Source organism: Harpia harpyja, chromosome 3 (genome assembly GCF_026419915.1).
Source record: "Harpia harpyja isolate bHarHar1 chromosome 3, bHarHar1 primary haplotype, whole genome shotgun sequence".
Taxonomy (NCBI): Eukaryota; Metazoa; Chordata; class Aves; order Accipitriformes; family Accipitridae; genus Harpia; species Harpia harpyja.
This window is the reverse complement of record NC_068942.1, coordinates 48,614,044-48,627,791: the sequence shown is the minus strand read 5'-3', so window position 1 is coordinate 48,627,791 and position 13,748 is coordinate 48,614,044. Positions and strand designations below refer to the sequence as shown.

The following is a 13,748-nucleotide window of genomic DNA, read 5'->3' as shown; positions in this document are numbered from 1 at the left end:
GGCACGGCAACGTGTTTTGCTTCGCGTTGCTTTTTTAACAGAGTATAATTTCACTTTAAAGGATTTTCCTCCAAGTGCTCAGAAATTGTAACCGGTAACATGCTTATCTTACTAGCCAGCTTAAAGCTGGATTTGCCAGAAGGCTTTGAACAAGTAAATGTGACCGACAACTTGTGTTAAAAGACAATTGTTTCTTTAACTTCTTCGAGTGGCTCGGAACCTGGTTAAAGTTCACAGGCTGGGAGACTTTTTCTTTTTTCCCTTTCCATCCTAGGGATCCAGCTACCCTTGCAGCTGGCCATAAATGAGGACCAGGCTTTGCCACTCCGTGCTTTCACAAGGTATCGTTAGGTCAGCAAAGCCATCAATTAGGCTGTCTGAAGTTTTATCACCAGTGCAGCAGCAATAAGTGCTGGCCCAGAAAGACTTCTGCTCTTCTGCAACTCCTGCGGTTGGCGCCTGTAAAGGCGGGGGTCGTTTGGAGGTCAGTGCCAGCTGGGGCCGACCTCTGCGGCCGAGCGGGGACACCCCGCGCAAGGCGACCGCCCGCCCGAAGCTCAGGCACCTTTCAACTTGTTAGAAACCCCCAGTCGCAGGTACATGTGGTTAATATTAGGCCTGAAATAACCTTTTTTTTTTTTTTTTATCTCAAACCGGGGCGGTTGCCGAGGCTTTTGAGCGCCGGTAAAGGCAGTTAGTTGGCTGCGGAGCCTGGATTTAATTTTGCTGGTAATCCAAAAATAAGTGCTTGCATATTTCTTATTAGCTTAACGCGCAGCGATCCACATCGGCACAAGCTAAGCCAAATTAATTTCCCTCAAATAATTTTAAAACTTGCCTATTCCCAGAATTTCTTTCAAAACAGGGCAATTTTCTATCACTCAGAAGCCACGCTTGTTTTTGTCCCCCCTCTTTGTGTTTGAGAACACTTTGGAGCCTTCGCGCAGGTTTTGTGTGCTATTTCACAGCTCAGGCTTTCGGCTGGTGACCCTTAAGGAGTGCTAATGAAGTCGAATACTAGTGTTTAATCCTCTTCAGAAATACTAACATGCCCATCATCCAAAACAGCCTCCAATAATTGCCATTGGGCCCGATCCAATGCCTAGCAAAGTCTTTCAGTCAGTTAACTGAAAACTAAGGTCGTCTGCTCATTTAGTAAATTGCTAGCCTTTATATAGCATCAACTCCGCAAGGCCTTTTGTCACGCTTCCCTCCCTCCCTCCCGCCCCCCGGTTAAATTCCTCCGCAGATAATAAAAGACGGGCACACCTTCGATTGCATCTTCCGTAATCACAGTCGTGGAAATTTCATTAGACAGATGCATAAATGCTACAAGTAACACTAAAGGGCTCTTTTGCATCTCTCTGTTTACATCCAAAAGACATTCTTTATTCTTTAGGAGAAGTATAATTCAGTTGTCAGAAATGTCACCCTGCCTCAGAATTAGTCATGACTTCAGGTATTAAAATAAAAACTCAGACACAGTCGATGTACTTGTTTATTCCCTTCTGACTGTGGCACAGCGAAGGCATCTCCTGCCCCAGCGCTCTGATTTCGAGGCATGTTTCCGTCCTCAAAGACAAAGGTCCCCGATAGGACTTAATTTGCTGAGCTACTTTCCAGTAACGTTACCGCGCTGACCAAATGGAGCCTGACCTGAACCTCCTCCATCCAGCGCGCCTTTTATCAGCTAAAGTTAAGGCCAATAGAGATTAACAGGAAAGCCTGATAAGACTGTTTTCTCTTCTCCTATGAGCTTCTAATGGTGTATACAGATGGCAAGGTTTTAAAGAATGGAATGAATGCTTATTTAGGCCTGTAAAAATCACAGACAACAGAAACACCCCCCCACATGCACACACTTTCCGTCTTACTAACCCCTTTTCTTCAATCAGGCCACTCTTCAGGGAAACCAAATTGCTTTTTCGTTTTTTATTTAAACCCCAATGACTTTTATTATTTACATCTGGTGGTCCCCTTATTTATGTCCCTCTCCACTTCCCTGCACACACACCCTGGCTCACAGGGCTGCGAAGCATTATGGGCCTTGGCTCTCAGCGGGAGAACTCGACACTGTCTTCAAACAAATAATTAAGGGGAAGGTTAAAGGTTCACCCAGAGGTCATATCTTTGGATACTCCTCAGAAAGTTTACATTAGTAAGAAATGGGTGCCCTCTGAAGTGTTCTTTCAATGGGCTCACACAACAAGGCAGAGCATTAAGAAAATTCTAAGTCCTGAAGGGTTTCAGGTGACAACTGCTTTACCTCCGTGAGCATGCCGATTGGGACACTCCACTCCAGCCTTACCTCTTCGACAGCCACCACAGAGTAAGCCTTTTGGGACGGGTGTTGAAAACCCAATCTTGCCCAGCCACTCACTCCCAAAAGCACTTGGCCTTATTTTATTCCGCTGATGTGAATAAAGCCAGCCTTTCAGTATGAGCTCTACATAGAGGCAATTCACTAGTTGTTTTGGAAATGGGAATTAAAGTCCTAATAGTGACTCTCCCAATCTTTGTTTCCCTACAGAAGAAAAAAAGAGCGATAAAAGTGATTGCATGTGTCCAGTAAAACTTGCAAAAAATAGCGCTTGGGTTTGATTTCTGATTTCATTATTTCTCCATTTTTCTTTTGCACACGTGCATAACTGCAGGTGCAAATCATGCCCTCTAGACCAGCAACACTTTGCCTGAAGAGAAGATACAGTGTCATATACTTAGAAAGATATAGGAGCACAGAGGCTTTAGGCATCCATATCACTTTGAAATTCCACTTCTACAGCTCCTCTGAAAAACTCCTGTCCATAAACAGCATCACTTATACCCACCAATGGGTATGTCTGAAAAATTACGTATGTAATTATCTATATTTGCAAATTTTCAGGTGCAAAACAGACATACATTTCAGGTGAAGCTAAAAATCAGATCCTAGTTTCCTTAGCAGTAGCTACATCACGTAATGCATCAGCACAATTGGTAGACAAGGGCACAGAATGCAGTGTTTGTGGATTATTGTTTATTCTTCATACTGCCCCATAAATATGCACAGTGCATAGTAGAGACGTAGAAACCATAGTCCCTGCCCTAGCCTTTACATTTTTTGAGGGCATTTTTTGAATCCCTCAGGGAGCTGTCTCCAGGGCCAAAGTAAAGCAAAAGACAGCCTTTTGCACAGCATTTCAGTTCGTGCATTGCAGAAACACTGTGATGTTATTTTGGCACAAATGTCTTCAAAAGGCATTAAGAGACAGGTGAAAAAAGAGAACACCAATGACACTATTTCCAGCATTATTTGGAACCCTGTAAAAGAAGAATTCACAGCTCTACTCCTAAAACTAATTGCCTGCCTTGTTCATAACCTTCACCGAGAGGCCAAAGATTGAACGGCCTGAAAAGATGACTAAAATCTATCAACAAGACATGGATTTCTTTGTTACTCTTCTGTTAATAGTAATTCCTATTATTTGGATGATAGCAGCAGTTAGAGGACCCAATGAAGCTCAGTCTTACTCCACACCATGCTGCACAAGCACACCATCCAAGAGAAGTCAGGGTCTGAACAGATTTCCAGGCAAAGCCTGGGGGAGAGGAGAGACGCCTTCTCCCTGTTTGCAAAGGGGAACGGAGACAGAAGGAGATTAAGTGACAAGGCCAAAGTCATACAAGAGATCTTTGGCAGAGCCACACACCCAACATAGATTTCCTCAGTCCTCTTTCAGCGCTCCTACAATCTGCTATCCATATGCTATCTTTCCTTTGTTCCCCAGCTTAGCAGTCAGGCACACTGGCAGGGGACTGCAAAGAGAGCTCACATTGCCACTGTTTGTGCCTTACCTGCTGTGTAGATAAAGAGGGGTCATCAGCCTCCAGGGCTGTGAGGCGATACCTTTACAAACTCTACATTCATATGGTGCTTGGTCCTCATTCCAGAATGATAAATGAGGTGTGTAATGTTGAGAAATACATGTCATTGACATAGTACGTTTAGTGAAAAGCTCACTTCCAACATTTTGCAAATGACAGATTACTGACCTCGCTTATTCAAACAATAGCCATTTGAATCGAAAGAAGGGTTTTTGCATCTTATATTTTTCTTTAATTGCTACCTAAAGCAGCCACATACATTTCCTATAGCCAGAGTCTGTCTTTCTCACGCAAGTAGTTTCGGTAACTTTTGTAGGGCAATTTACGAAAGCACAACGAACAAGTTTTGGCTGAAAATGCACAACAAGATGGACTTTTAAAAGAAGTAATTTCATTTTTATCTGCTTCCAGCAAAAAACAGTAGAGCAGCAGTAAAGGTACACTAGTGAATATGCAGTGTAGTCTGGTGATTTGGTAGCCCTAGTCCTAATTGGTTCCTACCATTGCTAATTAGCATGACAATATAATCTAAATATATGCATTTAATTGCATCTCTTCAAATAGAGCCTTGGTTTTCTTTGTCCAAAATAAACATGTATTCTGTATTTTATAGGAAGTCCTGTAATTAATGTTCTTTATATATTTATCATATTTTATCTCAAGTCATATCAAATGACGTTAAACTCACATTTACATAATAAATTTTATTTTTATAATAAATAATGTTCAGATAAAATCGCAGAGAGATATTTCTGCAAAGTGCAAAGGAGAATAAATAGCAAGTAGAGATCTCTTTGTCTGCTTGTTCAAATCTGGTACATTCAAAAATAATTTTGTTGTTGTTTCCACTGTCTTTTTTATACATACTGTACATGTATTTCAGAACACTGTGACCACTCCACAACTGAATCTGCGTAAGATTAGTTCTTGAAATGAACTGTTAGTGGCTGTACTGATTGGTAATCAGAATTAGACACATCTCCAGCTTTACTCTATGGCTATCATGGAAAATTCACTTCAAGTATGTAGGGTCACAACAGGTCTTGTTTCAGGAGGATGAAGTGCATGAAAGCTTAGGAAACTACAATTCATCCCCAACTTGGGGTCCAATCTGAGCTCAAGCAGACAGTGGTATTTAACTCCAGTCACTTTTCTATATGTCTAATATCTTCTGTGAGATGAACTGGTGCAAAACTGAACCAGTCCCCCAGCAGAGTAGATTGATCCTTCTGGGAAACTGAAGAACAACATGGAGCCACAATGTACAACTCGAAACTTTTCAGTACCAGTCTTCAATCTGAATTTCCACTTAAAATATCCATCCCAGAAAATGAGGTGTTAAACTATTGCATTTATTTAACAAAGCAGCCACTGCATAATGGGTTCTCAATTCTTCATGTGAAAAACAGAGAAATAAACAAATTTGTGAGACAAATTCACAATCAGTTCTCTAAAAGGATTAATGACAAGCAAAGTTTTGCCCCAATTTATATTTTAGCCCAGGAAGACACTTCCACTTTTTCACTTGAAAAGAACAGAGATACCGAATGAACATTGTCACAGGCTTAGTCATATAAATAATAAAAATAAAAGTAACAACAAAACCAACAATAAAGTAGGGTTAAAATTGTTTACTTTCTGTCATCTGAATATAAAGCCTAATTTTCAAAATTTTTAGGCACCCAGGGGGACAGTTTAGCAAGATTTTTCAAAAACCTGCCAAATCTAGATGAGAAGCTTGGCTCTTACTAAACCGACGTAAATGGGAGCTGAGCTTGACGAATAAATGGGGTTTAGGCACCTGCTTCTATGTTTTGCTGAGTAAGAGCCTAAGAATGCATTTTAAAAAATAATCCAAATGTTTTCACCTTGGATGGGAAAATAAATCTTTGCCTAAATGATATGTCAGTATTTGGACTACGAACATGTCAGTGTTTAGCTCAAGAGTATATACTACACTCATTCCTTGTTGCGCAAGAATGCCCTAATTTGGAAGGGAAAATAACCAATGAAATATTATATCTAAGTCACAAAAAATATTTTCATAAGTAACCTAGAAAATTACTTCTTTCCCAGGCTGAAAGAATCATTTCAGAAGTCTTGAGCAGATCAGAGCAGTCTGAAAGAATGCATTAGAAAAGACTAATTTGCAGAAACACTTTTATCAATATACATCCCACCACCACCTTTACAGCAGTCTTTGCCTATCACCCAAACTTTTATCTGAGGAATTAAGATCTAGTTATCTCAGTTTATTTAACTTCTCCCTCCAACATGTATTCTAAACTGACAGAATTAGGTTTAGGCATCCTTCTGTACGCCTGTGTAAAAAATAGTTGAAAAAGCCCTTGTTTATGCTTCATTGAATCTATGCCGCACCTGGTTACCAACTCTTATTTGCAGCATTCCTTATAAGAAATTAAAAAAGCTGAGTTAGTCACCTGGAAATGAGCCATCTCAATAAAGCTTCCCTAAGTCATGAATATTGAGAAATGGAGTCACTTACATGACTGGGTTTGAGAAGAAGAGGGAGGGATAGGCAGGTTTATTCCCTGACAAAACTTCACATAGTTTTGGACAGCCTTGTTAGAGAAGGGGGGTTATGGGCTGTTTAAATTGACTTTCTTAAGCTAATTTAGACATCTCCCATCTGTCAAAGGTGTGATTCAGAAGACCCAAGTCAGCACCTGCGTTTGGTGGAGAGAAGGCTCCAGAAGATGATAGAGAGCAACTAAGCTGGGTGCCTGAGGCAGCCCGAGGCAGGCGCTAACTGTCCCGAAGACCTCTGCTGCATCTTGTATGTTTATGTTGGAGATCCTAAAAATACGTTACGCCACTTGGAGCTGCCAATTGTTGGAAATCATGAATTTGCCTGTCCCGTAACTGTGAGGCTGTCCTAAAAAATCGGAAATTTAAACAGCGCTCTTCTCGGTGTTTACTTTGTGAGTTTTTCAGTCATTGCGCCACATTTTTAAACTGCTCTTCTCAGCCACAAAATCTAGAAACTTACTTGAAAAGATTCTCACGTAACCATTGTCTCCTGGAGCTGGGACCTCGAATTAACATGAAATAACTTGAGCCTTGTGATAAAATCATGAGAATTGGCAAGACCGGCATCTGTTCACCTCAGAGAAAATCCCTCTCGTTAAACATGTAGCTCTCGGTTACCAGGTTACCTCTCGGGAGCGCGGGCAAATGATTTGTCAATACCAAGGAAGGACCTGGTGCCCGTCACGGGCGGCACCTGCGCTGCAGCACGAACGCCGGGGAGCCACCCCGCCTGCCCTCCTGGGGCAGGGGCTTGCGCGCAGGACCCTTTCCCTGCAATGAAGGCGGACGTCCCGGAGGCCCCGGTCGCAGCCGGGGCTCGCTGGTGCTCCCCACGAACCCGGAGGCCCCGTGGCCAGCTGGCTCCCCCGCCGGCCCGCGCCCCGCTGCTTGCCTCGGCCTCGCCACCGGCCCAGGGCCGTGAGGGCCCAGCGCCGAGGCCAAAGCCAGCCTGCCCTCGGGGTCGGTACCCCGTAATGCTGGCAACGGAAGAGCTGCCACTCCCTGCTGCAAAACGGGGCTCGCCCCGAGTTTCAGCCTCCGGTGGCCCCGGGCGAGGCCTCCCGCTGTGCAGCAGGGCGCCATGAGGTGGGGCCAGAGCACCGCCGCCGGGCCGGGGCCGGGGCCGGGGGTGCCGCTGCCCCGGGGGCGCGGCCGCCGCCGCCTCTGCGCCCGGAGAGCCAGGTAGCGCTCCGGCCCTGCTCTGGTTTTACTTGGTGCGAAGGTGGGGGGCTGCGCCGTCCTGCGCTGCAAGCGCGGCGTGAAACCCCGCGGTGAACGAGGGCGGGCGGGAGGTACCCACGCCTGGCAGCGTGGAGGCGGTGAGGAGTTCCCGCCCCACGCCCGCACGTGCCACCGGGTGGGCGCAGGTTTCCTCACGAGCTCTGAGGAGACCTCGGCTCGAGCGGGAAAGCGTCGCCCCTTCCCCCCCCCCCCCCGGGTTTGTGGCGGGTGGCAAGCGGCTTTCGGGGCACGCGGTCGCACCTGAAGCCACGTAGCACGCAGCGGCGGCGGCTGTTACTCTCCCACGAGTGCCATCAGGTTATTCATACACGGTTATTTATCGCGCACTGTAAAAATGGTCTTTTAAAGATACTTGAAAGGAAGGGAGGAGACAAACAGACATACTTCCTTAGCTATTCATATCTTCCAGATAAAATGCAGAGTCAATAGACATAAGCTGTAGTATATAACCTCATCCTGTGCTTGATTTATTGCAGATGGGAATCAACTAGAAACTGAATCACTTTGAAATTTTTACTACTGACATTAAAATTCCAGGTTTGTATACGTACATCTTGTGGAGATGCTAAATACAGTTTTAGCTAATTTGGCATGCGCTTTGATTTGCTAGGACTTAGACACCCATGTTAAAGGTAGATAACAGATCTCCTGTAAAATCTTAAGTAACTCATGCCTTTAAAGATGTGTTAATTTATCATCTTAAACTCATAGGAAAAGATTTTCAAAACCAGTGAGGGTCCAGCAGTCTTGAAAACACAATCAGCCTACCTAGCTTCTCACGTAAGAGTTGAGGGGCCTCCTTTTAGGTAACTTTTTTTTTTAAAAAAGAAGCATAGTTTTCGAATAATGTCACATTGAAGTATTTTACACGTCTATTAAACCGATTCATATTAAATTTTTTAGCCTATGCGAAACTGTCCCAAAAAGGAGAGTTGTCAACAAATTTAACCTCTGTTAAACTTGCCTGATCAAATTAGATTAAGGCACTAATTCTCTTTCTTACTTTTCAGTGGAAACTACCTAAGTAGCAACTTGCCAAAAATGCATAAAGGTGTTTAGCAATTATGTACTGGGTATGTTTGAAGAGATCAAGGTGCACTCACATGTCCTGTGCTATGGATAACTCTGATTAGCTTGTCATCTACTCTGAAGAAGATGTAGCCCAACTCTCCTATACTATGTAACAGGCCAGCTGTTAGCTGTCTGTCAAGCACCTAAAGTGGACAAGTAGTCCAGGAGCAAAAATGTCACTCCTTTGATCTGGCAAGGAGCAGCTGCTGATTTATAGAGTAGGACTTTGTTCTTCCGTTCTATTTTACTTTCTTTCCTAAGGCAGAACCACAAAATCCAGCAGAAAAAAAAAAAAGTGCCGTTCTCTGCAACATCAACAAGCTCTGACAACTGCAACAGGGTTTTTCTTGGCCCTAACAAAGCTCTCAGGCATCTCCTTTGACGCTCACCTTTTTTTTTTTTTCCTTCTTCTTTTTGCAATGCGGTAGTTATTGTTTAATTCAGCTTCTGTAAATGGAATGGACTGTGGCCAGCAAGCCTGGGGCATAAACACACCTGTATGAAAGAAGCCTTATTGTAGCAACCATCTACAACCAACCTGCACATGCACTACCAGTTCGTGAGTTCAGAAGGAATGTTCCATTTTCCCTGACAGTAAATTTTGCCTTAAGATAACAATTTTTTTGTACCCATTGTCCTGTCTTGACCATGAAGCTTGTGCACTTTTTCGTTGTTATTAAAATCTGAAGGAAAAAAATATGTATTTTTCTACCTGTCAACCAGCAGACCTCAGGAAATTGGATCCGAAGAGCCCACTTTAAAAAAACCACAGCCAAAATGTATTTATAGAAACACACTGCTGAAAGTTTGAGAACCACTGATCCTAAAGATGCCTGTTCTGTTTCAGAGACAGCGATGCAGTCGCAGCCACCTCCAGCTTATACTGTTACAGATTCTCCTCAGAAAAGGCATTTTGCAAAACAAGTGCTCAGTAAGAAATAGCATTTGATGCAACTAACCAGACTGCGGCACTGCCAGCCCAGAGTCAATGCTCCATTCAGTTCTCTTAGACTCAGAAGGTGCTGAGCAGATTCTGTGAGGTGATCAGTCACTACATGGACTGTTAAACTCCTGCCTCACCCATTGGAATAGCAAGGGAGTTTTCCTTTATTTCCTTTCTGATCTGTTTTCAAATTTATTAGCTAAAAAAACAAATCTACAGGCCACAAAAGGCTGCAGTATAATGCTGCTGAGCGGGAGAGGAGTGTCTTGTGTGTTTACGGATGGAGAAGGGAACCACACAGCAAGCTGTGTATTTGACCCTGGTATGTGTCTACACACATGCTGTGTTCGCACTTCTTTATACTCTAACTTTAAAAACAGACGAAAAGGATTACAAAAACAAAGATGGGAAGAGGTGAGGGTGGTGGGGGCGACACCATGACTACAAGATCTTTTGCATATATGTTAGCTTGTGGAAATAAATAAGAACTATTACAGCCAGGGCCCTAAGGGAGGCAGGAAAATGATGATGTACAGGATAGTATAAAATGATATATTAAAAACTGTGCTGTCAGTGGAACAATAGAATATTAAGCAAAAGTCCATAATAATTGGCAGATATTTAGCTGTAGACATCTTTCTCTGGTTGGTGGGTACTAAAGTATACGTGAGAGGAAAGAGAACTAGTTAGGCAATTAGAAGTAATGGGCATAAATAATACACTATGTATAAATACATTCCCCCCTCTCCCATGTTATAGCTCTTATCCAGATACACCTAATCACCTCTCAGTAAGTCATACCTACATGCTGGTATCCCTTGTGTTTTGCTCTTTGCACTGTCTGGTTACTGGAGATTCTGCTTATGTAAATCTTCTTTCTCTCTGTAGATGCAGAATCATGTTCATTTTTTCCCTTTAATTATTCCAATACTGGTGGCAAGACTTTATCAAACCAGAGAGTCTAATGGCTTAGTAGCTAAAGATGTGTCAAGACCACAGACACCATGAGACTGCAGCCTGCCATGTTACGGAATACATGCTCCACAGTGACTGAAGGTATTAGCAGCGCCAGTGTGGGACAGCTATACTATTTAAGTGTGCTAAAATGAAGAGGTAATTATACAGATCTTCCCAGTGTCATACTGGTGAAGCTTTTACTCTGTCTCATCCCATTTTATGTTCTCTCTGTGCCACAGGAATCAGGGGAAAATGCTTTAAAAACATTTTTGAGAGTTTGTTAGTATATGAATGTGTTTCCACGTATCCTTGTGTCTTAGTTACTGTAAGCCAAACTGGTTTGGAATCATGGAATGGAAAAATCAAAAAACCTCTGTGGAGCCGTTTCCTCAGCCTATCACTCCATATCCCAGGCTCCCATACTTTCTGACCAGTGCTTCATCTCCCCCAGGGCTCAGCTCTCGCTCCCCAGCCTACCTTGCTGGCTCACCAGAGATAATTGCAAAGTACAGCTGGCAAGTGAGTGATAAAGCTTGCTAGGTGCTCTGCAGGGGTCCTAGATGGCCAGATATGCTATGATTGAGGACATATATGTGAATGTTACACCATTTCTTTTCTCTGCTGTTTTCATTCTTCTGAACAAGCTAAGGACAGAAACCAGGCTTTCTGAAGCACTTGAAAGGTTGGGTTCCTCCAATTTCAGTCCTCAGCTGGCTTACGGGCAGAGCAGAGAATTGGAGGAGCCTGTGCTCAAGTGCGCCACATTTCAGTTGTTGTTGGCTTCCCCAGCTAAAAAGGGGGCTATTAATGTATTTTTCTTTCTTGTGTTAAAGGAGGGGTAGCTGGAGAAGTCTCTTTTAATGTAGTCACTGCCACTTAAATATCTCATGTGAAAATTAAATCATACCGCAAAAAGAAACTTGAAACCGAGCACATATTTCTTTAATGAAAACTGTCCAGTTCTGAATGTGTTCCACTATCCCATATTTTGCATACAATTGAGATATCTGTTATGAAATGAAACCCAATCTATATAACCTATCTAATATTTATCTTTCTTTATGAGAGCAGTTTGGAAACTCTGTGTGTGATCTTACATAATTTTAATAACTGGTTGCTGATGGATTTCAGTATTAACTCTGACTGTTCTGACTGGTAGGGTGTTGAGACTTAATTTTCAGGAGAATTTCACTAATTGTTCCTGCACTGCGTAGGGGTGAAGGCATCTAAGAATATGTGTATAAACCTGCATTTGAGCCCACAAAACTGGTAATTGCAGGGCTGTATCCAACAATGCTGAGCACTTCAAACTGGTCTAGTAAAGCACTGTATAGATGTATACGGAAAATTTTCAAAATGACCAAGTCCTATTATCAAAATCATCATAGGCCCTGTAAAGCTAATCCTAACGTTCAGTGAAAGTCTGAGTTAGAAGGCAATATTAGCAAAGGAATGTTGACACTAGTGCCTAAATTGTAGGTGATCTGCTCCCAAGAAAATTCCTGTCTCTGGTTAGGTGTTCCAGGAATCACCAGAAGGTGGACTTAGATACCTAACTACATTTTTTGTAAAAAAAAAAATAAAGCCCTCACTTAACAGTGAAAGTGCCTAAATTCTTTAGGCATGTAGATTTCTACTTTTTAATGCCTCATCCTGTCATCATTTTTACTGCTGTGTATATGCGTATCCTAACAGTGCGTTACTTTCGGCCATAACCATGCTCTGTTTCCCGAGTTGGAGGAAGACACTTATGTCCAGTCAGGATTCCTATGGATCCTTTTAGTGAGACAGACATCTTAGGACAGGTCTATTCTTTCTTACAACAACACAGATAAAGATCTCTTTTCCTTATAGCTGACACCATAATTATTTGACTATTTATCTGGAAAGAAGGAGATCAAGTTTTGCCTCCCTATCCTGCTTGATTTGGAACAAAGACTTGAGCATAGGTCCGTCACGTCCTAAAAGAATATCTGAATCACCCAGGTATTCAGTACAGTGAACAAAGCCCTTTCAGTTCTCATTCTGAAGATGTTCCACCTGAAGTAAGTAATTATACAGTCATAATTAACCAGCACTTAACTCTCACACATCTGAAGTTGGAGCCCTAACCAAGAGGCTGTACAGTCAAGCCGTTGTTCTTATTTAATTCTGTTCTACTGACTAGTCGTTACATACACAACAGAACTGGCAGTCAGGAGAACAAGAAAGGCGTGATAGTGAAGAAGGGTAAAGATGGAGCAGTATGTTCAATAGCCCATTGATTGGGAAACTCAACTCACTTGGAACAGGTAAGACATTGATTTAAATCACGATGAAGAGAAGACCTGCAAACATATATCCTATTTAACAAGTGAATTTTCTAGCCAATGAGCCATTGAGTATAGCACTCCCTCTACCCATTTGCCTCTTTTGTGTAAAGCTTGGTATGGCAGATGTATGACAAGAACCTTGCCTGGATTTGGCCCCTGGGGAGATACACTGAGGCAAGGCTGATTTTGCGTTGAAAGTTGTGTCTCACTCTGGAACACGTTACTGTCTATTTATCACCATATATGTATTAGTGTTCCTACACTCTCCTGGAGGTCCTTTCTATATAAAATAACCGTGGTCAGGACAATATCTCACTTTTCAGTACTGCTAGGGTTACAGTTCCAAGTTTCTCAGTTATATCCCATTCTAAGCAGTTTTGTGCATGCTCACCAATGGAAACCAGTATATGTGGACCAAAAGTTTTTAGGCATCTTGGGACTAGCAGCAGCTAGTTATTATTGCTGGATAATTCAGTGATGGTTAAAGAGAAAGATTAGCTTAAACTGAAGATTCCAGGCTTTGTGCTTGACATTCATAAGCGACTCAAATGATATACATATCTAACAGATACATATATATTCATGAGGAAATATTTTGTAAAATATGCTACCCATCTTTTATTGTGGCTTAATTTGTTTATAAGCCAATATTATAATAATACTTTCATAAGAAGTTCAAGCCAAATTTTAGAACATCTTTAACCAACTTTTGAAAGAAACACAAAATCTAAAGTCAATAGAAACATTATGTAAAACAAAAAAAGCGTGCGAAAAGAGAAGAAAATGCCCCAAATTGACAGGCAGCATCT

At 42.4% G+C, this 13,748-nt stretch overlaps 1 protein-coding gene across 7 annotated transcripts in view; it reads right to left on the bottom strand.

Annotated features, from left to right (window-relative positions):
- Nucleotides 1-13,748, bottom strand: part of MEIS2 (Meis homeobox 2) — a 174,138-nt gene that overhangs the window by 6,704 nt on the left and 153,686 nt on the right. The window lies entirely within an intron of this gene.